Below are 23,522 nucleotides of genomic sequence, written 5' to 3' on the forward strand. Positions count from 1 at the left end.
ATTGGGTCAGTAATGGTGTAGGGTGGCATTTCTTTGGAGGGCCGCACAGCCCTCCATGTGCTCGCCAGAGGTAGCCTGACTGCCATTAGGTACCGAGATGAGATCCTCAGACCCCTTGTGAGACCATATGCTGGTGCGGTTGGCCCTGGGTACCTCCTAATGCAAGACAATGCTAGACCTCATGTGGCTGGAGTGTGTCAGCAGTTCCTGCAAGACGAAGGCATTGATGCTATGGACTGGCCCGCCCGTTCCCCAGACCTGAATCCAATTGAGCACATCTGGGACATCATGTCTCGCTCTATCCACCAACGTCACGTTGCACCACAGACTGTCCAGGAGTTGGCAGATGCTTTAGTCCAGGTCTTGGAGGAGATCCCTCAGGAGACCGTCCGCCACCTCATCAGGAGCATGCACAGGCATTGTAGGGAGGTCATACAGGCACGTGGAGGCCACACACACACTACTGAGCCTCATTTTGTCTTGTTTGAAGGACGTTACATCAAAGTTGAATCAGCCTGTAGTGTGTTTTTCCACTTTAATTTTGAGTGTGACTCCAAAGCCAGACCTCCATGGGTTGAAAAATTGGATTTCCATTTTTTTATTTTTGTGTGATTTTGTTGTCAGCACATTCAACTATGTAAAGAACAAAGTATTTCAGAAGAATATTTAATTAATTCAGATCTAGGATGTGTTATTTTTGTGTTCCCTTTATTTTTTTGAGCAGTGTATATATGTATGTATGTATGTGTGTATGTATGTGTGTATGCTCCACGATCACTCAAAAACGCAACCATCTATTTCAACGAAACTTGGTATACACATTCCTTGCTACCTGGAAAGAAATCTTGTGGGGGGTCTCAGCTCTCCAGGACGTACCATTCCCGAGATATTCCCAAAAAATTACCTGCATTATCCAATAAAAGCCTGCAAGTCTTTCACTCATATCCCAACTGCCATACACACAGTCACATGTCACTTATCAGCCAATAGAAGCTTGCAGGCCCTTGGTCTACACATGCACACAGTTTTACTCTAGGTTTCCATAACAACCCAGCCATTTGTCTTCACTGCTGTAGGTCAGCTTTAGACTAGAAACATACATAGAAACATAGAATGTGTCGGCAGATAAGAACCATTTGGCCCATCTAGTCTTCCCAATATACTGAATACTATGGATAGCCCCCGGCCCTATCTTATATGAAGGATGGCCTTGTGCCTATCCCATGCATGCTTAAACCCCTTCACTGTATTTGCAGCTACCACTTCTGCAGGAAGGCTATTCCATGCATCCACTACTCTCTCAGTAAAGTAATACTTCCTTATATTATTTTTAAACCTTTGCCCCTCTAATTTAAAACTGTGTCCTCGTGTGGTAGTTTTTCTTCTTTTAAATATGCTCTCTTCCTTTACCGAGTTGATTCCCTTTATGTATTTAAAAGTTTCTATCATATCCCCTCTGTCTCTTCTTTCTTCCAAGCTATACATATTAAGGTCCTTTAACCTTTCCTGGTAAGTTTTATCCTGCAATCCATGTACTAGTTTAGTAGCTCTTCTCTGAACTCTCTCTAGAGTATCTATATCCTTCTGGAGATATGGCCTCCAGTACTGCGCACAATACTCCAAGTGAGGTCTCACCAGTGTTCTGTACAGCGGCATAAGCACTTCACTCTTTCTACTGCTTATACCTCTCCCTATACATCCAAGCATTCTGCTGGCATTTCGTGCTGCTCTATTACATTGTCTTCCCACCTTTAAGTCTTCTGAAATAATTACTCCTAAATCCCTTTCCTCAGATACTGAGGTCAGGACTGTGTCAAATATTCTATATTCTGCCCTTGGGTTTTTACGCCCCAGGTGCATTATCTTGCACTTATCCACATTAAATTTCAGTTTCCAGAGTTCTGACCATTCTTCTAGTTTTCCTAAATCCTTTTCCATTTGGCGTTTCCCTCCAGGAACATCAACCCTGTTACCTATCTTTGTGTCATCAGCAAAAAGACAAACCTTACCAGCGAGGCCTTTTGCAATATCACTTATGAAGATATTAAACAAAATCGGTCCCAGTACAGATCCCTGCGGAACCCCACTGGTAACATGACCTTGTTTTGAATGTTCTCCATTGACTACCACCCTCTGTTGTCTGTCACTCAGCCACTGCCTAATCCACTCAACAATATGGGAGTCCATGCTCAATGACTGCAGTTTATTGATAAGTCTTCTATGTGGGACAGTGTCAAAAGCCTTACTAAAATCTAGATATGCGATGTCTACTGCACCTCCACCGTCTATTATTTTATTCACCCAGTCAAAAAAATCTATAAGATTTGTTTGACATGATCTCCCTGAAGTAAACCCATGTTGTTTTTCATCTTGCAATCCATGGGATTTTAGATGTTCCACAATCCTATCCTTTAATAGGGTTTCCATTAATTTGCCTACTATTGATGTCAGACTCACTGGTCTATAGTTGCTCGATTCCTCCCTACTACCTTTCTTGTGAATGGGCACGACATTAGCCAATTTCCAATCTTCCGGGACGACTCCTGTTACTAATGATTGGTTAAATAAATCTGTTAACGGTTTTGCCAGCTCACCACTAAGCTCTTTTAATAATTTTGGGTGTATCTCATCAGGCCCCTGTGACTTATTTGTCTTCACCTTAGACAGCAAACTTAGAACATCTTCCTCTGTAAAGATACATGCATCAAACGATTTATTAGTCATTCTTTCTAGTGGAGGTCTTTCTCCTTTTTCTTTTGTAAAAACTGAACAGAAGTATTCATTAAGGCAGTCGGCTAGCCCTTTATTCTCTTCTACATACCTTCCGTCCTTTGTTTTTAATTTAGTTATTCCTTGTTTTAATTTCCTTTTTTCATTTATATATCTGAAGAATGTCTTATCCCCTTTTTTCATAGACTGAGCTAGTTTTTATTCTGCCTGCGCTTTAGAAGTTCTTATAACTTGCTTGGCCTCTCTCTGCCTAATCTTGTAGATTTCCTTATCTTCATTGCTCTGGGTTTTTTTAGAATTACAAAATGCTAGCTTTTTATTTTTAATGATTTGGGCCACTTCTGCTGAGTACCACAGTGGTCTCCTCCTTTTTTTGCTTTTACTGACAAGTCTAATGCAATTTTCTGTTGCCTTCAATAATGCACATTTTAAGTAGTCCCATTTCTCCTGGACTCCATGTAATCCGTTCCAGTCTGATAAGGACTCATTTATGACTAATTTCATTTTTGAAAAGTCTGTTTTTCTAAAATCTAAAACTTTTGTTTTTGTGTGGTGGGACTCTTTCACAGTTCTTATATTAAACCACACTGACTGGTGATCACTAGTTCCCAAGGTTTCGCCTACAATGACATCATATACCGAATCCCCGTTTGTGAATACCAAATCCAAAATGGCCTCCCTCCGGGTTGGCTCCTCAACCACTTGTTGTAGAGATAACCCCAGTAGGGAATTTAGAATATCTGTACTCCTGGTAGAACTTGCTATTTTGGTTTTCCAGTTTATATCTGGGAGATTGAAATCTCCCATAATGATAATTTCTCCTTTCATTGTCATTTTAGCTATTTCTAGTAGATCATCTAGTTCTTTAACTTGACCAGGTGGTCTATATATCACACCTACACGAGTTACTGCATGGTTAGCAAACTGCAACGTAACCCAAACTGACTCTATGTTGGCCTCACCAACTTGTATTAGGTTAGATTTAATGCTATCTTTCACATACAGGGCCACTCCTCCTCCTTTCTTGCCTTCTCTGTCTCTTCTGTATAAAGAGTACCCTGGTATGGTTATGTCCCAGTCATTTCTTTCATTAAACCATGTCTCCGTAACAGCCACTAAATCTACATTCTCAGATGCCATTATTGAATCAAGTTCATTGATTTTTTTACCTAAACTGCGAGCATTTGTAGACAGGACTCTGAGCTTATCATTTCTTAACCTCTGTGCTTCTGACCTGTTCTGGCATTGTTTCGGGGGGCAAATGGACTCTTTTATTTTCACTCTTTTGCCCCCCTTCCTAGTTTAAATACTCTTTCGCAAATTCTTGGAGTTGTTCACTAAGTACATTTGTTCCTTTGAGAGAAAGATGCAAACCATCTTTTTTGTACAGTTCCTTTCTATTCCAAGTAGAGCTATCATGAGAAACAAAGCCAAATCCTTGCTCTTGACACCATTTACCAAGCCATATGTTGAACTCCTTTATGCGCCTCTGCCTATCATTCTGAACATTATGCACAGGCAGAACTTCAGAAAATGAAATGGTGGATGCAAAATCCTGTACGTCATTACCAAGTGTGATAAAAGATTTTTTCACCTCTGACACTTCATTGCAAGCCAGGTCATTTGTCCCTAGATGGACAAGAACATCCACGTCCCCTTCCTGCTTTGCTTGCTTAACAATATTAATAATACGTCTTCTATCTCTTCTAGCAGTAGCCCCAGGGAGACATCTCACAAAACCATTTTCTTCAAGCTCCACACTTCTTATGATTGAATCACCCAGCAACAGCTGCTTCCTTTGAGACTTCACTTTATCTTTTTTGTTGCATACATTAGACATAGGAGTCGATGGTTTCACACCCTCTGTGCTTGAGTCCATATCCATGTTGTCCTTACATTCTGAGAGTGCTGCAAATGAATTATGGAGAACCACCGACTGTGGGACATGTCTTCTATCCACCACTCTAAGACTTCCAGAACCTACAGTAACCCATCTGCCATTTCTGGGGGTCCTCTGTGGCAGTGGCATTGCAGCAGTCCTAGCTGGAGTTTGTTTAACAGATAATTTAAATATTTCAGCTTTCAAAAATGCAATTTCCTGCTGCAGTAAGGAGAACTGTCTACAGATCTGACAGCATCCGAATCTCCAAAGAGTGGAACATGAAATAAATGCACAACAATTCCTGCACTGAACCAAGTCTGCCATTTTAAAGAGGAGAAAAAAAAATAAAAAAAAATAAAAAATAATAATAATAATTTGTAACTTTAAATCAAACAAATCTTACCTTTTTTTTGTATTGTTTCCACCTTCCAGCCTACCTCCTGACTATCTCCTGCAATATCTCTTTACTAGTACTTAATGTAGTACTTGAAGGTAGTACTTCCAGCTAATGAATTAGGCCAGCTAATGAGTCTGTCTCTATATATACACACACTGCTTCCCAAGCTCCGCCCCCAGCAACAAATGTAACACCTTAGTGAGCTAGGCTCATTAGCAAACGCACAATAGCAAACAGCTGACCGAATTCCTTACCTCTTCTCAAGCAATGATCAGCAAAAACAACACAGATGAGCCAGTTGGAGACTCTAAGCCAATCTCTTGCAGTATCTCTTGAGTCTCTTCAGTCTCCTGCAATATCTCTTTACTAGTACTTAATGTAGTACTTGAAGGTAGTACTTCCAGCTAATGAATTAGGCCAGCTAATGAGTCTGTCTCTATATATACAGGACGACAATAAGTCGCACAACACATAGGGCACAACTACACTGCTACATGCATCCATCTTGGATGGATTTTTTGCAACTGTCGTGTTGCAGCATGTCGCAGTGCAACACCATAGCCTATCATTATAAAAATTGTTGCGCGACATTGGTATGACAAAATGTCATGTGACACATGTCGTCATGTAGCCCTAGCCTTAAAGGGGCAGGGCGCTGTGGAAATCACTATTAAGGTGGCAGGGGCCACTATTAATGGAGCAGGGCACTGTGGAGGACACTGTTAAGTTGGCAGGGGCCACAATTAAAGGGGAAGCTGCTGTGGAGGTCACTGTTAATGGGGCAGGGGCCACTATTAAAGGGGGAGGCCGCTGTGGAGGTCTGTTAAGGGAGCAGGGGACACTATTGAAGAAGCAGCTGCTGTGGAGGTCACTGTTAAGGGGCAGGCACTGTGGAGGTTACTGTTAAAGGGACGGGCACTGTGAAGGTCACTGTTAAAGGGGTGGGCACTGTGGAGGTCACTGTTAAAGGGGCGGGCACTGTGGAGGTCACTGTTAAAGGGGCGGGCACTGTGGAGGTCATTTTAACGGGGCGGGCACTGTGAAGGTCACTGTTAAAGGGGCGGGCACTGTGGAGGTCAGTGTTAAAGGGGCGGCCACTGTGGAGGTCACTGTTAAAGGTGCGGGCACTGTGGAGGTCACTGTTAAAGGGGTGGGCACTGTGGAGGTCACTATTAAACGTATGGGCATAATGGAGGTCACTGTTAAATGGGCGGGCACTGTGGAGGTTACTGTTAAAGGGGCAGGTATTGTGGAGATCACTGTTAAAGGGTAGGCACTATGGAGGTCACTGTTAAAAGGGCAGGAACTGTTGAGATCACTGTTAAAGGGGTGGGCACTCTAGAGGTCACTGTTAAAGGGGCAGTCACTGTGGAGGTCACTGTTAAGGGGCGGGCACTGTGGAGGTCACATTTAAAGGGGCGTTCACTGTGGAGGTCACTGTTAAAGGGGCAAGCACTGTAGAGGTCACTGTTAAAGGGACGGGGTACTGTAAATGTATAAATGAAAGGGGTTTCTGGGATCACAGTTACTTCCTTGCATATAGAAACCACAACCTAGCCAACATTATCATAATGTACCTTCTTTCCTTAAAGTCTGCCATTCCTGCAATGCAGATTGTAGTCACATTACCTGCTGGACTGTACTTTCCATGACATTCCTTTCTCCCACTAAGGCCTTGTTCACATTTCCGTGTCAGTGTCAAGTCTGTGAAAAAAAGTGCAGGAGTTTCATCCATGAAGATGTCCGTGAAGAATCTGTGGTCTGTTTTTAGCATCCGTGTGTCACCCGTAATTCTCGGAAGCTGCTCAGCTGAAAATTAATTTCCAAAGAATCTCCTATTAGTCTTCGGTGAAAAACTTATGCGACGCGGACACAACATGGATGCCATAGACTTCAATGGGCCTGCTTGGTCCGCATCACGGATCAAAGAAGTTCATGTCCCCGTGATTTTTTTTACTGACCAAATACTGAAATGTGAACAAACACATTTAAATCAATGAGTACGTGTGCTGTCAGTGGAAAATGTGGACAGCACACGTCAGTGAAAAACGGAAATGTGAAAGAGGCCTAAATTCTTTCTTCTCCTCAGTGTTGTTAATGGAGCTCACAGGTTTTATCACTGCAGGGGGGCTGGAAAACTTACGGAAAGAGCTCACTGAGCTCTGCACATGTGACACCACATCTCTCCATTGCTTCTGCTTGGAGATACTCCGGGTATGAAAATCACAATAAATACTGGGAGTACAGGTAAAAAGCACCAGAAAGAGCCATGGCTGGAAGTTACAGATTAAACAAACAAATAAGTCGTTGAATTATGGAAGTCCTTGGGAGCAAGAAAATATGTGGAAATGTATTTAGGGGCATTGGGGATGATTTAGCATGGAAGGAGAACATTTTCCTAATATACATGTCAATTTAATTCTGGAAAACCCCTTTAATAAACTGAAAACTGGGTGTTATCATTCCCCTTTTCAAAGAGATGTGTCCCTACACAGTCTGGAACTGCCAGGACTGATTGGACAGTGCCAGGCTATGCATGGACGCCCCATCCCCCAACTGGTAGCATCCAGTTGGACTATTTTAGACTGTTGGCAATTCATTCTAAAACTTGTAATAGGAATAATAATGGCACAACATATAGTCATAAGAACAGATGCTCCAGAACTGTTGTATCATGGGGAATGCAATTATTTTCTACAATAGACATGTTAAGTAGTGACACAACCTCTTTAATGTAGGTGCTGTTTATAGTTTGCTTTTTAATCTAAATTTTTTTCGACTTAAAACTAAAAAAAAAATCTGCAAAAAGAGGAATTGTATGAAGCTTTCTACTGTTATTATTAAATACTCATGAAACAGAATCTTCAGGTTAAGTTCTATGTAACTGTATTGCAACTGTGTGAAACTGACTATCAGGCGCTTGCAGGTCTGATCATTACGCTCCAGGTGAGAGTCATACACATTTTTCAGCAGGAAAGGCATAAAGAAAACATTCCCCAAAGGCTATTCAGTTGAAGACGTTGTAGAAGATTAGACATGGCTTTCCTCAACTTTCTTGTCCATGGCCTGTAGGTGCTATTGTCACCCAACTCCATGCAAGTGAAAGGGGGTGAGCTCCAACACAAGACACAGCCAATAGAGTTTAGAAGCACTTTTTTCTTGACTGAAGCTGACAGATTTTTCCAGTTTAATACAATTTCTATCATGGGATGCAATGCCTTTTGTTGTAGAATACATGCCTCCCACAAAGAACCATAATACACATGTCTGAATATATATATAGCCATGGAACCTCATCTATCAACATTTTTATATCATTTTTTTTCTTCTTCCAACTATATATGACAGCTATGGGATATTGCAGTTTCAAACTAGCAACATAAAGAGACTGATCTGTGACCTTTGAAAGTGCAGTGTGAATGAGGTTTAGAGAACTATTATTCATATACATGCAACTGACTGACTGACAATCATTGTGATGAAATGCAGCAGGGAAAAGTGTTCTAAAATGGCAAGTCAGACTTATGAGGACCTGCTGGGATGACACCTCCTGTATGAGGACGAGGGATCTTCTATACCTTCTGTCTTATCAGTATAAATGTCATTTTCCTTTGCAGGGAGCAGACAATGCACAGTATATATCTATTTCATACCCTCTACAGTAAGGAACAGAAATATTTGAACACCCTGGTAGTAGTTGGCGTCTGACTGACTGTGGGGTGGACAGGGGTCTTTAACCCCTTAAGGGACGCATGACGTACCGGTACGGCATGTTTCCAGAGTCCTTAAGGACCCATGACGTACCGGTCGGCTGTGCCGCCCGGCCGGCTGTGATCGGAACAAGGTGCCTGCTCAAATCATTGAGCAGGCACCTCGGCTAAATGCGCAGGGGGGGTTCCGTGACCCCCCCATGTCAGCGATCGCAACAAACCGCAGGTCAATTCAGACCTGCGGTTTGCTGCGCTTTCTGTAGTTTCTGATCCCCGCGGTCCCTGAAACTTTAGTATTCCTAAAATACATATTTTTCACCCCCCCCCCCTCACCCCTGAATGATTTTATCCCTGTGGGAGGTGCAGGGGGGGTGTTGCGGGCGGTGCGGCAGGCGGGATCGCGATCCCCCGCCCGCCTCCCCTTGAATAGTCGTTGGTGTACAGTGGGTATACCAGGGTGTCAGCACATTGTGGACACCCTGGAATAAACGGCTGACATCTGTGATGCGATGTCAGCCGTTTTACCCTTTCCATACCGCGGTCCGTACGGACCGCGGTATGGAAAAGGTTAACAGCTCAGGGAGATCCCTCCCTCTCCCATCGGGGGGCTGCTGTGCCTTTGCAGCCCCCGATGGAGAAGGAGAGAGCCCCCAGACAGCCCGCAGACAGCCCCCCTCCTTACCCTTCCCCGTCTGCACAGTTGTGGCCACAACTGAGCAGACGGGGAAGGTTCCCATGGCAACAGGACGCCTTTTCAGGCATCCTGCTGTCCATGGTGCTGAACAGATCTGTGCTAAAGGCATAGATCTGTTCAGATAAAGTGTAAGTAAAATACAGTAAAAAACAATATATAGTGTACTGTACTGTATTATACAGACGTCAGACCCACTGGATCTTCAAGAACCAAGTGGGTCTGGGTCAAAAAAAAAGTGAAAAAAAAGTAAAGATCAAAAAACACATTTATCACTGATTAAAAATGAAAAAAATAAAATTCCCTACACATGTTTGGTATCGCCGCGTCCGTAACGACCTGATCTATAAAACGGTCATGTTACTTTACCTGAACGGTGAACGCCATAAAAATAAAAAATGAAAAACTATGATGAAATTGAAATTTTGCCCACCTTAGTTCCCAAAAAAGGTAATAAAAGTGATCAAAAAAGTCGCATGTACGCCAAAATTGTAATAATCAAACCGTCATCTCATCCCGCAAAAATCATACCCTAACCAAGATAATCGCCCAAAAACTGAAAAAACTATGGCTCTTAGACTATGGAAACACTAAAACATGATTTTTTTTTTGTTTCAAAAATAAAATCATTGTGTAAAACTTACATAAATAAAAAAAAAAGTATACATATTATCTATCGCCGCGTCCGTATTGACCGACTCTATAAAAATCTCACATGACCTAACCTTTCAGATGACCACCGTAAAAAAAAAAAAAAAAAAAAACGGTGTAAAAAAAGCCATTTTTTGTCATCTTACGTAACAAAAAGTGTAATAGAAAGTGATCAAAAATTCATATGCACCCCAAAATAGTGCCAATCAAACAGTCAACTCATCCCGCAAAAAATGAGACCCTACTTAAGATAATCGCCTAAAAACTGAAAAAACTATGGCTCTTAGACTATGGAGACACTAAAACTTTTTTTTGTTTTAAAAATGAAATCATTGTGTAAAACTTACATAAATAAAAAAAATTGTATACATGTTAGGTATCGCCGCGTCCGTGACAACCTGCTCTATAAAATTACCACATGATCTAACCTGTCAGATGAATGTTGTAAATAAAAAAATAAAAAAAAGTGCCAAAAAAGCTATTTCTTGTTACCTTGCCGCACAAAAAGTGTAATATAGAGCAACCAAAAATCATATGTACCCTAAACTAGTACCAACAAAACTGCCACCCTATCCCGTAGTTTCTAAAATGGGGTCACTTTTTTGGAGTTTTTACTCTAGGGGTCCATCAGGGGGGCTTCAAATGGGACATGGTGTCAAAAAAAACAGTCCAGCAAAACCTGCCTTCCAAAAACCGTATGGCATTCCTTTCCTTCTGCGCCCTGCCGTGTGCCCGTACAGTAGTTTACGACCACATATGGGGTGCTTCTGTAAACTACAGAATCAGGGCCATAAATAATGAGTTTTGTTTGGCTGTTAACCCTTGCTTTGTAACTGGAAAAAAAATATTAAAATGGAAAATCTGCCAAAAAGTGAAATTTTGAAATTGTATCTCTATTTTCCATTAAATCTTGTGCAACACCTAAAGGGTTAACAAAGTTTGTAAAATCAGTTTTGAATACCTTGAGGGGTGTAGTTTCTTAGATGGGGTCGCTTTTATGGAGTTTCTACTCTAGGGGTGCATCAGGGGGGCTTCAAATGGGACATGGTGTCAAAAAACCAGTCCAGCAAAATCTGGCTTCCAAAAACCATACGGCGCACTTTTCCCTCTACGCCCTACTGTGTGCCCTTACAGTAGTCTACGGCCACATATGGGGTGTTTATATAAACGGCAGAGTCAGGGCAATAAAGATACAGTCTTGTTTGGCTGTTAACTCTTGCTTTGTTAGTGGAAAAAATGGGTTAAAATTCTCAAATCTCATCCCCATTTGCCAATAACTCTTGTGCAACACCTAAAGGGTTAACAAAGTTTATAAAATTAGTTTTTAATACCTTGAGGGGTGTAGTTTATAGAATGGGGTCATTTTTGGGTGGTTTCTATTATGTAAGCGTCGCAAAGTGACTTCAGAGCTGTAGTGGTCCCTAAAAATTGGGTTTTTGTAAATTTCTTTTTTTTTTTTAATTGACAATTTTTATTGTTTTATAGATATCATAGCAAGTTACAAGCAAGAAGATACATTGTAATTACATTGCAAGTGATTACAAAAGAAAGCGGCAAGTACATTTAAAAAAAAAAAATTGTCACTAATTCAAGTAACTGGCGGGCATATATGCCCAACATTGACAGGTATTAGCTATTATTAAACATAGGTAAGATTCAGGTCAGACAAAAAGCTAGGAGTGTTAGAGCTTATTGCTTAATATAAAGGGCGAATCCTGTGTGATACCCCACAAGTGTCATCAAAAAACTAAGACAAGAAATCAACGTCAAATAGGTATGTTTCTATGTGAGTTGTTAAGCAAAACCTATAGTTCTTCCATGGTGACCAAACCTTCAGAAAAGAAGATCTAGAGTGTGCCTCCCAATGTGAGATTTCTTCTAGCCTATATATCTGATCTACTTTGTTAGTCCAATGGTCAATACTTGGGGTGTCAGTAGACAGCCAGTGTGTTGGTAGGAGAAGTCTAGCAGCTGCCAGTAAAAGTGAGAAAAGGGATGATTTGTGTGGTCCCAGAGTGCTCATCCCCAGGGATATCAGGGCTACTTCAGGTGAACATGGGAGAGAAACTTGACATATCTGGTTACATAGTTTGAATATCTTGAGCCACCAAGGTTTGATTAGATCGCATGACCACCAAATGTGCATGAAGCTGCCTTTTGATGTATGACATCTCCAGCAGACATCAGATGCTGTTGGGCTATACAAACATATCTTGTCAGGGGTCTTATACCAGCGCATAAGAATTTTATAACTATTTTCTTGTATGCGAATACATCTGGATAGTTTATGAGGTGAGATTAAAAGTTTGGTGACCTCCTGGGGCAACAGACTACGTTCTAAGTCTCTTTCCCATAGGCCAACAATTGCAGGTTTAGAAAGGGAGGAAGAAAGTTTCAGGTTTTTATATATTCTAGATATAGTTTTGGAAGGATTTATCTTGGACCCCAACATTGCTTCAAACCAGTTAGATTCCCTTGTTTGGGAGACACTTTTTGCCCACGACAGAACCTCAATCTTGAGGAAGTGCTGTAGAATAGGGTTATGTATCTGTGTCTCTAATAATGCAGATATTTCAGTATCAGAAAGAATACAGCCTTCTTTGTCTAGTAACTTTGAGGTGGCTATCTCAGAATGTCTCAGGGTTGCTGGGCAACTCTCTCTTAGTTCCTTAGGAGCCAAATTAATGATGTCTTTTAAAAGCAAAAGGGGAGAAGGAAATTTAGGACCATCCGGGCCTGCTGAAAACCATTTCCAGACCTTTAGAGTGTTGCGAGTGAGGGGGTTAGGTATCAAGTTAGGTGGAGGGAGTGGCTTATTTGCGAGCATAAGAGCCCGGATTGGGGATGGGAGTAGAGCATTTTCTAATTTAGGCCAAAATTTATGAGTAGGTTCTCTAACCAAGTCTATGGCCCTGGATAATTGGATTGCCCTCATGTAGGCTTCAGGGTCAGGAAGACCTATACCACCTTTAGCCCTAGGCTTGGTTAGCGTATCAAAGGAAATACGGGGGCTTTTACCCTGCCAAATAAACCTGCGAATAGTTTTATTTAGAGAAACAAAATATGTTTTGGGTATTTCAATAGGCAGAACTTGCATCAGGTAGGTGAGTTTCGGCATAATCAGGGACATAAAAATGTTCTTCCTACCAAACCATGAGAGGTATTTGGAATCCAGAGAGTCCATCTAAGCTTGTATAGAGGTTAAAAGAGGGCTATAGTTTAGTTTGAATAAATCAGTTAAATGGGGGGATAGTTTAACACCTAAGTAAGTTAACTGTTGGGATCTCCAATCGAATGGGGAGTTTGTTTGAAGAGATAAAATACTAGCAGGAGAAAGTCCTATATGGAGCACTTGGGTCTTGGAGGGATTAATCTTAAAGTTTGAAAGAGAACCAAAAAGACTAAGAGTTGATAGGATCTTGGGCATGGATTTGTGAGGGTTGGTGGTAATGATTAGTAAGTCATCCGCAAACGCTGCTAGTTTAAATTCGCTTGTTCCAATTTTTAAACCTTGGATATCTCTATTTTGTCTAAGGGCCTGCAAAAGGGATTCCATCACTAGCACAAATATGAGGGGTGAAAGGGGGCATCCCTGTCTAGTCCCATTTCTAATAGAAAAGCAAGAGGACAGTAAACCATTGACCGACACGGACGCCGAGGAGCAAGTGTACATTGCAAATATTGCGCTGACATATGGTTCAGGGAATTTAAATTTCAACAGAGTCAACCTGATATAAGTCCAGTCCACTCTGTCAAACGCTTTCTCGGCGTCCGTGCCAATCAAAACCAAGGGAGTATGTTTATGGGAAGCACAGTACAAGGAGTCTAAAATTTTTGTAGTATTGTCTTTCCCCTCCCTTCCTTTCACAAAGCCTACTTGGTCTGGGTGGATTAGATCAGCTAAGAACTTCTGTAATCTAGTGGCCAGCATTTTAGCTATAAGTTTTAGGTCCACATTAAGTAGAGAAATTGGGCGATAGTTAGAGCATAATGTGGGGTCTTTGCCCTCTTTGGGTATTATTGTTATAGTGGCTTTAGTCATATCAGGTGAAAGAGGGAAATTAGACATTGCCAAGTTGCAGACAGGCAGTAGGTAGGGTAAAAGTGTGCACTTGAAGGATGAAAAATAAGTTATAGGGAGACCATCTGGGCCGGGGCATTTACCTCTGGGGGTAGCTTTAATAGCAGCCTCTAATTCCAGGACTGTGAAAGGCTTGGCTAAAGACTCTCGTTGTGTGAGAGTTAATACTGGGAGATCCAGTGTGTCTAAGAAAGAATTAATATTAGTTTCCCTGTCTAAGGAGGGATTGGGTGGGTCTGGGATTGGAAGGTTATAGAGAGAACTATAAAATAGTCTAAATTGGTCAGCTATCTCTTCCGATTTTAATGTTAGAGAACCTTGCTGCTGTTTCAGAGATTGCACATAGCGGGAACCCCTCCTCTGTTTAATGCGGTTTATCACATATTTAGAGGCTTTATTGCCATGGGCGAAATTTTTTTGCTGACCACTCAAGAAAAATTTGGCAGAGCGCTCATTCAAAAAATTTTTTAATTGAGCTCTAAGGGAAGAGAGTTCCGCCAGGCGCAAATCACTCAAGGACTGTTTATGTGCATTTTCCGCAGCATGTATCTTTTCAAGTAAATCGCTTAATTTTTTCTCTGATTCTTTCTTTAGAAAAGAGCAGAGACCAATCAGCCTGCATCTAATATATGCTTTATGAGCATCCCAGAGAACTTGAGGAGATATCTCAGGGGTGTTGTTTATTAAGAAATATTCCTCAAGAAAAGAGGATATGAGAGCAGTATGTTTTGTGTTATTCAGTAGGGATTCATTAAATCTCCAGTTGGTTTGTCTATTGGTTTTTTGATCTGGGCATATATCACAGAAAATCGGGGCATGATCGGACAAGGTGATGTTCCCAATTTTTGGGGATGAGCAGTACTGCAACTTTTCCTTCGGGATAAAAATATAATCGATTCTACTATATGAATTATTAGCAGCGGAGTAAAAGGAGTAATCAATAGTTTCAGGATTGTGGCAGCGCCAGACATCCAAGACTCCCAGGTTATGCATTTTGGAACGTAACAACCTAAGAGTCTTCGACGAGACTGGTGATTTTTTGGAGGAAGTATCTGTTAGGGGGTTCAGGGCTATATTAAAATCACCTGCCACAACTAGAAAACCTTCCCTATATTTCTCTATCAAAGAAAGGACTGGAGTGAGCCAATTATTTTGGTCTACATTTGGGGCATATATGTTTACAAAAGTGAACATAGTTTGTCTCACCTGACCTATAAGGATCAAGTATCGACCCTCTGAATCCTGGACATGTGTTTTGTATTGAAAGGGGATTCTCCCACAAAAACCAATGCTGACTCCCCTCGAGGCCGCACCCCCAGCACCACAATGGTACCAGCAAGGAAATTTGGAATGAGAAAGGTTGGGATAATTTCCATGTTTAAAATGTGTCTCCTGTAAAAAGACCACTGAGCATTTTTCCCTATGTAATAGAGAGAAAATCTGTGATCTCTTATAAGGGGATCTCAGGCCCTTAACGTTGTAAGAAGCTAATTTAATATCCGCCATATTGTTTCATAAGAAGAAAAAATTGTGTATGGAATATATGTTGTATTAGAGAAAAACTGACCAACTAGCAGCAAGATGGAGGAGAGAGTACGGCCACGAGGGAAGCTCAGGAGCATCCATTCACCCAGGGAAATTACAATCCGCGACCTCTGAATCTGCAGGCGAACCTGCTTACCCATCTGAGAGAGTAATAGAGTAGTTTTAGAGTACCTGTCAAAACAATAACAATAACAGTATAAAACAAAGGACAAAACAATGGTTGAAGCCAAAAGATGAATAAGTATCATCAGAACATATTGAGACATAACAATAGTGCCTGTCTGGTTAGGCATCCTATACGGGGGGGATAGGGTGTCTTACCCAGAAGCATTACCCTCTGTAATGCATCTTATACTGGAAATTTTTATTTTATATATTATTGTAGGAAGAATCAGGGGGTTCTGTATGAACATTAGGTGATCCTTGATAGTAATTGTCTACTTGAAGACAAGTAGAGGACAAGCTAAATGTGGGAGGGATTAGCTCCTGCATTAGTATTAAAAGATATATATATGAGCGACATTAGGTGTCTCACAAGATCTCATATGTATAGTAGGTCAAATTAATATCTTAGATAGCTTGGTGATGATAATAGAGAATGTGACTGGATTAATCTTAAAACCAGATGGGAGTCTCAAAGGAGAGAGATCCCTACTGTTTCTACATCTAATACCGGGCAGAGAGCAAAATTTAACCCGATGAATTTGAAATCAATGGCCAGGTTCTCTGTACGGTATAAAGGATGTTGTCACCTATCTATAGATAAAATATTTACCAGGAGTTAGTATTTCACATACTATATTATTTATATATCACCCAATTAAAGGCGGTTAAGACATAGCCAACTATTTTTCTACCATAGTCAGACGCTTAGGGGTGGAGAATGAATTCCCCCTTCTATTTCTTTGGGGCTTTGGGGTACCAGGGGGTTCCCAGGGGATCACCCTAGGAAGGTCAGGTAAGCTGGTTAAGTTCTGAACCATGTCCCAGTTCTCAATAGGCAAAGGAGAGATCTGGAGAAGGTCATAGGCTTTATCCAAGTCTGCAAAAGATGAGATATGAATGCGACGTACGTCATGCAGGAAGGATAAGCCAAATGGAAATGTCCACCTGTATAGAATTCTGTGTTGCCGCAGCCATTCGGTGAGAGGTCTCAGGGATTTACGCTTTTTTAGGGTCGATTGCGCCAGGTTTTGGAAGATGGTGATATTATTTTCTTCCCAATACAGGTTGGAATTTCTGGCACTTGCCAGGATGGCTTCTTTGACAGGAAAATGCAGAAACTTGCAGATAACATCTCTGGGGGGCTCATTCACTTGTGGTTTAGGCCTGAGAGCTCTATGCGCCCGCTCAATCAAAACCTCATGCGTTGAATCAGGGCCTAAAATTTTCAAGCAGATTTGAATTACAGTTTCTGTAATATCTATAGAAGCTACCGATTCCGGAATGCCTCTAAAACGCAGGTTGTTCCGCCTGCTTCTATTTTCTTGATCTTCCATGGCCGTGTAGAGCGAATTTATATGGCATTGAGCAAGAGACAAGCTAAATGTTACTTCAGCCTGGTGTTGCAGGATCTTGGCCTGGGTTTCTTCCAATACTTCAACCCTCTGTCCTATATGCTGAACATCCTCTTTTATCAAGGAGATATCTATGCTAAGGGGGCCCAGGGCTTCTGCAAGAGCTTCTTTTAGGAAAGCTCTAGATATGGGCAGACAGTCCGTTTCACTGGGGTCATCCCCTACCTTATCGTTGCCGGCTGCTGTTGCTAGCTTGTGTGCAGAGCGTGGGGTGCCGGGCGCCATCTTGGATTCCCGGCTCACTGCCGCTGCAGCTGTCTTTTTGATGTATCTCTCCATCTCTCCAGCTTGATTTTCGGATCGGCTGTTACCCGGTTGTTCTGTGGGTTTCTGGCCCCCGATTTTTACCATTTTGACAACCAGTAAGCTTAAAATAAGGAGCTTTGAGGGCTATGCAGGCAGGAGAGCAGCACTTCACACTTCCATCCGGCTCAAGCGCTGGCTCCGCCCCTGGGTTTTTGTAAATTTCTGAAAAATTTCAAGATTTGCTTCTAAACTACTAAGCCTTGTAAAATCCCCCAAAAAATTTTGGGGTATTACTATGTATTACAGAGGTAGAGAAACTTGGCAAAAGACAACTTTTCCCATTTTTTTATACAAAGTTGGCATTTGACCAAGATATTTATCTCACCCAGCATTTGACAGGTCATTTTTTTCAGAATTTGATTTCAACTTGATTCCAAACATTTGGGCCCCTAGAATGCCAGGGCAGTATAACTACCCCACAAGTGACCCCATTTTGGAAAGAAGACACCCCAAGGTATTCCGTGAGGGGCATGGCGAGTTCCTAGAATTTTTTATTTTTTGTCACAAGTTAGTGGAAAATGATGATTTATTTATTTTTATTTTTTTTCATACAAAGTCTCATATTCCACTAACTTGTGACAAAAAATAAAAACTTCCATGAACTCACTATGCCCATCAGCGAATACCTTGGGGTCTCTTCTTTCCAAAATGGGGTCACTTGTGGGGTAGTTATACTGCCCTGGCATTCTAGGGGCCCAAATGTGTGGTAAGGAGTTTGAAATCAAATTCAGTAAAAAATGACCTATGAAATCCAAAAGGTGCTCTTTGGAATGTGGGCCCCTTTGCCCACCTAGGCTGCAAAAAAGTGTCACACATCTGGTATCCCCGTACTCAGGAGAAGTTGAGGAATGTGTTTTGGGGTGTCTTTTTACATATACCCATGCTGGGTGAGATAAATATCTTGGTCAAATGCCAACTTTGTATAAAAAAATGGGAAAAGTTGTCTTTTGCCAAGATATTTCTCTCACCCAGCATGGGTATATGTAAAATGACACCCCAAAACACATTCCCCACCTTCTCCTGAGTACGGAGATACCAGATGTGTGACACTTTTTTGCAGCCTAGGTGGGCAAAGGGGCCCATATTCCAAAGAGCACCTTTCGGATTTGACAGGTCATTTTTTTCAGAATTTGATTTCAAACTCCTTACCACACATTTGGGCCCCTAGAATGCCAGGGCAGTATAACTACCCCACAAGTGACCCCATTTTGGAAAGAAGAGACCCCAAGGTATTCGCTGATGGGCATAGTGAGTTCATGGAAATTTTTATTTTTTGTCACAAGTTAGTGGAATATGAGACTTTGTATGAAAAAAAAAAAAAATAAAAAATCATCATTTTCCACTAACTTGTGACAAAAAATAAAAAATTCTAGGAACTTGCCATGCCCCTCACGGAATACCTTGGGGTGTCTTCTTTCCAAAATGGGGTCACTTGTGGGGTAGTTATACTGCCCTGGCATTTTCCAGGGGCCCTAATGTCTGGTAAGTAGGTGAATGACCTGTGAAATCCGAAAGGTGCTCTTTGGAATGTGGGCCCCTTTGCCCACCTAGGCTGCAAAAAAGTGTCACACATCTGGTATCTCCGTACTCAGGAGAAGGTGGGGAATGTGTTTTGGGGTGTCATTTTACATATACCCATGCTGGGTGAGAGAAATATCTTGGCAAAAGACAACTTTTCCCATTTTTTTTATACAAAGTTGGCATTTGACCAAGATATTTATCTCACCCAGCATGGGTATATGTAAAATGACACCCCAAAACATATTCCCCAACTTCTGCTGAATACGGAGATACCACATGTGTGACACTTTTTTGCAGCCTAGGTGGGCAAAGGTGCCCAAATTCCTTTTAGGAGGGCATTTTTAGACATTTGGATACCAGACTTCTTCTCACGCTTTGGGGCCCCTAAAATGCCAGGGCAGTATAAATACCCCACATGTGACCCCATTTTGGAAAGAAGACACCCCAAGGTATTCAATGAGGGGCATGGCGAGTTCATTGAAAAAAAAAATTTTGGCACAAGTTAGCGGAAATAGATTTTTTTGATTTTGTTCTCACAAAGTCTCCCTTTCCGCTAACTTGGGACAAAAATTTCAATCTTTCATGGACTCAATATGCCCCTCAGCGAATACCTTGGGGTGTCTTCTTTCCAAAATGGTGTTATTTGTGGGGTGTTTGTACTGCCCTGGCATTTGAGGGTCTCCGCAATCATTACATGTATGCCCAGCATTAGGAGTTTCTGCTATTCTCCTTATATTGAGCATACGGGTAATGAGATTTTTTTTTTCCGTTCAGCCTCTGGGCTGAAAGAAAAAAATGAACGGCACAGATTTCTTCATTCGCATCGATCAATGTGGATGAAAAAATCTCTGCCAAAAAAAGAAAAAGGAGGGGAAAGGCGTCTGCCAGGACATAGGAGCTCCGCCCAACATCCATACCCACTTCAGCTCGTATGCCCTGGCAAACCAGATTTCTCCATTCACATCAATCGATGTGGATGAATAAATCATTGCCGGGATTTTTTTTTTTATATATACAAAGTGTTTGCCAAAGTATATGAACACCGCCACCTCCTCAGCTCATATGCCTCAGCAAACGTATCTTTTACTGCAGAGGAGAAATCTCGTCTTGCAGCGCCGCATACACCGACTTGCGTGTAATCTGACAGCAGCGCAATGCTTCTGTCCGAATGCACATCAGTGCTGCAGCTAGTCGATCGGTTGGTCCACCTGAAAGGTAAAAAAAAACAAAACAAAAAAGAAAAAACCAGGCCGCAAAGCAATAACTTTATTAACTGTTGAACAGAACATAGAAACTTTTTTTAAACTTTTTTAACTGAACATTTAACTTTTTTACTTACCGGTATTTTTTTTTTTGTTTAGTTTTTTTTACCTTTTATAGAACAAACCTCTCCTTCCCCATGGGACAATGTGCAAAGCGCAAATCGCCCAAAGATGTGGCGAAGTACGTTATGCACTTTATCCCAGGTGAAAGGAGAGGTTTGCAGCAGCTGTGAGTGAATGGGCCCTAATAGCCCTGTGTGCCTGTCCTGGTGAGATGTGATCCCTATGCTAGGTGTACCTGTGTGTGGTACTTCCGGAAACACTCTCCATAGCATAGGGCAGGGTGGTCAGCACAGTCAGGACAGAAATAGCGGGTGTCACGCCTTATTCCACTCCTGCTACAGACACGACATCTTTTTCGGGGTGACGGTTGGGTTGAGGTACCAGGAACGACACTGGGGAAATGTCGCTCGTGTAGACGGCTAACTACACTGGTGGATGGGGCCACGGAACCTCCTGGGTAAAGGAGGTTCTCGATGATCTCTTCCTGGAATTTGAGGAAGGATCCTGTTCTCCCAGCCTTACTGTAGAGAACAAAACTATTGTAGAGCGCCAATTGAATTAAATATACAGACACCTTCTTATACCAGCGTCTGGTTCTGCGGGAAACTAAATACGGAGACAACATCTGGTCATTGAAGTCCACCCCTCCCATGAGCGCATTATAGTCGTGGACACAGAGGGGCTTTTCAATGACACGGGTTGCTCGCTCAATTTGGATTGTCGTGTCTGCGTGAATGGAGGAGAGCATGTAAACGTCACGCTTGTCTCTCCATTTCACCGCGAGCAGTTCTTCGTTACACAAGGCAGCCCTCTGCCCCCTTGCAAGACGGGTGGTTACAAGCCGTTGGGGGAAGCCCACGCGACTAGTTCGCGCGGTGCCACAGGCGCAAATCCGTTCTATAAACAAATGCCTAAAGAGGGCCACACTTGTGTAGAAATTGTCCACATAAAGATGGTACCCCTTGCCGAATAAGGGTGACACCAAGTCCCAGACTGTCTTCCCACTGCTCCCCAGGTAGTCAGGGCAACCGACCGGCTCCAGGGTCTGATCTTTTCCCTCATAGATCCGAAATTTGTGGGTATAGCCTGTGGCCCTTTCACAGAGCTTATACAATTTGACCCCATACCGGGCACGCTTGCTTGGGATGTATTGTTTGAAGCCAAGGCGCCCGGTAAAATGTATTAGGGACTCGTCTACGCAGATGTTTTGCTCAGGGGTATACAAATCTGCAAATTTCAGGTTGAAATGGTCTATGAGGGGCCGAATTTTGTGGAGCCGGTCAAAAGCAGGGTGGCCTCTGGGACGGGAGGTGGTGTTGTCGCTAAAATGCAGAAAACGCAGGATGGTCTCAAATCGTGTCCTGGACATAGCAGCAGAGAACATGGGCATGTGATGAATTGGGTGCGTTGACCAATATGACCGCAATTCATGCTTTTTTGTCAGGCCCATGTTGAGGAGAAGGCCCAAAAAAATTTTAAGTTCGGAAATTTGGACTGGTTTCCACCGGAAAGGCTGGGCATAATAGCTTCCCGGGTTAGCGGTTATAAATTGTGTGGCATACTGGTTGGTCTCTGCCACGACTAAGTCCAAGAGCTCCGCAGTCAAGAACAGCTCAAAAAATCCCAGGGCCGAACCGATTTGAGCCGTCTCAACCCGAACTCCAGACTGGGCGGTGAAAGGGGGAACTACTGGTGCGGCTGAAGTTGGTGACTGCCAATCAGGATTTGCCAGCACCTCAGGGACTCTAGGGGCTCTACGGGCCTGTCTTTGCGGTGGCTGCGACGGGGTAACTATTGCACGTGCCACCGTACCAGCTTCAACTGCCCTTCTGGTGCTCGCTACTTCACCATGTTGTACGGCAGTGCTGGTACTAGGTCCAGGAAGGGCTGCGCTGCTGGTGTATGCCTCACCACGTGATCCGGCAGCGACAGCCCCACTCTGCTGCTCTTGAAGCGGATCCTGCGTAACCTGTGGTCTAGCGACATGGGGCCGGGTACGCCTGGTGCTGCCAGGGACCTCCACCTCCTCGTCCGAACTTTGGGTCAGAGAGCCACTGCTTTCCACAGGTTCATATTCTGACCCGCTAGATTCGTCAGATGAGGGTTCCCACTCCTCATCCGACTGGGTCAGAATCCTGTAGGCCTCTTCAGAAGAATACCCCCTGTTTGACATTTTGGACTACTAAATTTAGGGGTATTCCCTGAGACTACCCAAGAAAAAAAGCAAACCTGTCTTACAAAGGGGAGGCTAGCGAAGTACCGGAGGCTGCTGCGGTTGATAAAAAATATCAAAACTGATTTTTTTATCGCCACAGTGCGTGTAAAATGAATGTGCAGTGATCAAAAAATATATATTTTTTGTCACTGCGGTGGGGCGGGCGTGGGTGAACGCACGTGTGGGCGACCGATCAGGCTTGATCGGGCAAACACTGCGTTTTGGGTGGAGGGCGAACTAAAGTGACACTAATACTATTATAGATCTGACCGTGATCAGTTTTGATCACTTACAGATACTATAAAAGTACAAATGCTGATTAGCGATACGCTAAACAGCGAATAAAAGTGACTGCGGTGCGGTGGGGTGGGCGCTAACTGACGCTAACTACCTAACCAAGGGGCCTAAACTATCCCTAAAACCTAACAGCCAATACCAGTGAAAAAAAAAAAGTGACAGTTTACACTGATCACTTTTTTTCCTTTCACTAGTGATTGACAGGGGCGATCAAAGGGGTGATCAAAGGGTTAATTGGGGTGCAGGTGGGTGATCTGGGGCTAAGGTGTAGTGTTGGTGCTACTCACAGTTCAGTCTGCTCCTGTGCTGGATCCAACCGACGAAAAGGACCAGCACAGGAGCAGAGAAGCCATATAACAGATCATATTTACTAATATGATCTGTTATATGACTTTGGATTGGATTTTTTGAAAATCGCCAGCCTGCCAGCCAATGATCGTTGCTGGCAGGCTGGTGACGAAATACTTCTTTTAATTTTGCCGGCCCGCGATGCGCATGCGCGGGCCGGCTTTGAGCGAAATCTCGCGTCTCGCGAGATGACGCGTATATGCGTGACTCTGCGCAGCGCTGCCACCTCCGGAACGCAATCCTGCG

General features: G+C 42.7%; 1 protein-coding gene across 1 annotated transcript in view; it reads left to right on the forward strand.

The window, feature by feature from the left end:
- The window catches only part of GRIN2D (glutamate ionotropic receptor NMDA type subunit 2D), a 642,162-nt gene that overhangs the window by 358,127 nt on the left and 260,513 nt on the right, over positions 1-23,522 (forward strand). The window lies entirely within an intron of this gene.

Source organism: Bufo bufo, chromosome 1, assembly GCF_905171765.1.
Source record: "Bufo bufo chromosome 1, aBufBuf1.1, whole genome shotgun sequence".
Taxonomy (NCBI): Eukaryota; Metazoa; Chordata; class Amphibia; order Anura; family Bufonidae; genus Bufo; species Bufo bufo.